This window comes from Notolepis coatsorum (assembly GCF_963971535.1).
Source record: "Notolepis coatsorum genome assembly, chromosome: 18".
Classification (NCBI taxonomy): Eukaryota; Metazoa; Chordata; class Actinopteri; order Aulopiformes; family Paralepididae; genus Notolepis; species Notolepis coatsorum.
Genome location: NC_140182.1, coordinates 75,587,082 through 75,589,581, shown reverse-complemented (window position 1 = coordinate 75,589,581; position 2,500 = coordinate 75,587,082).

Here is a 2,500-nt window from a genome sequence, read left to right as displayed (position 1 = left end):
GCAATCAATACTTCCATGCGTTCGGGACCTCCATGTTTTGGGGGTATTCAACAGACAAATCGGATCTGGGATTCGGAGCTTAGCGCTCGGCCAATCAGAGAAACGCGGAAGTGCAAGTTGGTTGCCTTAAGTGTTCACGCAGCCAGGACAGGAAGGCTCTACAGAGAGTGGTGCGCTCAAAAGAGCGTACTACAGGTATTGCACTACCACCCCTGCAGGACTTATACAACAGGAGGTGCAAATCCAGAGCCTGCAGAATAATGAAGGACCCTCACCACCCCAACAACAGCCTGTTCAAGCTGCTGTGGGCAGGCAAGCGCCTCCGCATACATGTAGCAAGAACAGAGAGACTCAGACTCAGCTTCTTCCCCAGGCCATCAGAACACTGATCTCTCCACACACAAGCACACATGGACACACTCGCACACACACACACACACACACACACACACACACACACACACACACACACACACACACACACACACACACACACACACACACACACACACACACACACACACACACACACACACACACCACACACACCACACACACACACAGATACACACAGACACACACACACACACACACAAACTATAGTTAAACTTTAAAAAAAAACTCTAAATAAAAACAAACCAGACCACAGTGAAATTTGTATCGCTTAACTCAATGGAGGCCAAACCTGAGAGAAGTCGGGTTAACTCGCCAACGGTTGGACGCCAGACCCGTGATTTCTCTGGTTTTGGTCGTTTATTCCTTTATTCGATATTTTTATTCATTATTCATCCAGGGACCTTGGTGTTACCATAGGGAATGAGTCTGAGATCGCCAAAGTGCAATACCAGCCGCATCCAGCTAGACGGCGGTATCGAGCACCCTTTGTAACCTTGTATCTTGGCCTGTGTAATGGCCACATGTCTCCGGTCTCACTTTTCCTTGTCGGGCGAGTGGAGCGGTTCTCCCGATTCCATTGAAGCGCGTCAAATATCCCTGATCCATATGTTGTGGTGGCTTATGCCGTGGACCAAATGGACATTGAATGTACCAGATGGCGATCAAACAATTGGAATATTCTTTTTGGAATACTCCCGATCACAAGTAAGTACTATCTGACTTAATTTTTGCTTGATCGTGCAATGCTTTTATACCAATCGGGCTGATACGCGTTTTTAGTGTTCAATACGAATGGCGTTACTGACAATCAAATAATCAGAAACGACCCCCCCCCCGGCGGCTAAGTGGCGCAGTGGGCAAGGCGCTCGCCACTAACGCAGGAGATGCTGGGTTCGAGCCCAGCTCTCTGCGTTGCTACCAGATTGGCTGGTCGTTGATACTAACACAATTGGCAGTGTTAGGGGTGGGAAAGCTGGTGGGTGGGGATTGGACGTTGTGGACAGCGACTCCTACAGGTCGGTTGGTGCACCTGTACAGCAGAATCAGGAAGCATCGGGGGCAGCGTGAGCCTCCCACGCATTACTCCTCGCCACTGAGAGATCGCGCTGTGCAGGTGAAAAGATGCGACAGCTACCTCCTCGTGTACTGGAGGGGACACGTGATGCAAGGCTTGGTCCTCACTGCAGCCGACCAGTGGGAGGCATAGTCTAGCAACGTTCGAGACAGGGGAGGGGAGAATTGAAGGGAGAATTGGCGAGGCGAAATTGGGATGGGAGAAAAATAGAAATAAGGAGAAAAGTGGATTAAAAAAAAAGAAACAACCCCCCCCCCTTTCATGCATTCATGATGAAACATAATACATATGACATAGATGTGATTTGCAAATAGTAGCGTGTACAGGCAAGAAACGGCAACTAGTAGAATTGACGTATAAGGCTATATATCAGCATTTCGGGAATTATCCCAGACCGCTCTAAAACCATACTTATATTCACCACGGTATAACACGGGAACGTATGGATGGAAAAATTCATTCTTTTTCACATATTGAACGATAGATAGGTGATGTCAAATGGGCCATAGTATTATATCCATAGCTATAATATAGAATATAGTTATAGCTCTACAAACAAGGTGACGCACTCCTATCTTTTAAAGCGTGGCCTTGCTATGACGGGCTCCGTCTAATAGCTGGCGCTGAATGAGTTAAGGCCAACGCCACTGATTTCCCTTACAATCAACATGAAAAAAAGACGAACTACGAGCATCGCTGTGTCAGGATAAAGCGACTTATGGATTCGCTACATTCAATTGAAGTAGAAAGCGTGACCCCCCCCCCCCCCCCATTCCCCCCCCCCCCCCCCCCCCCCTCGCCACAAGGTCAAATAAAAGACACAATGCTCTATGGTTATTGAGCAGATAGACACTCACTCACATGGAGCGCGCACACACAACACACACACACACACACACACAGACCACACACACACAGACACACACACACCATGCATCCTTTGTCCTATTAATTCCCCGACATTACAGTGAAGTGCATGATGGTGATGCGAGTGTCAATATGGATACATTTCAAAGCGATTTCCCATAG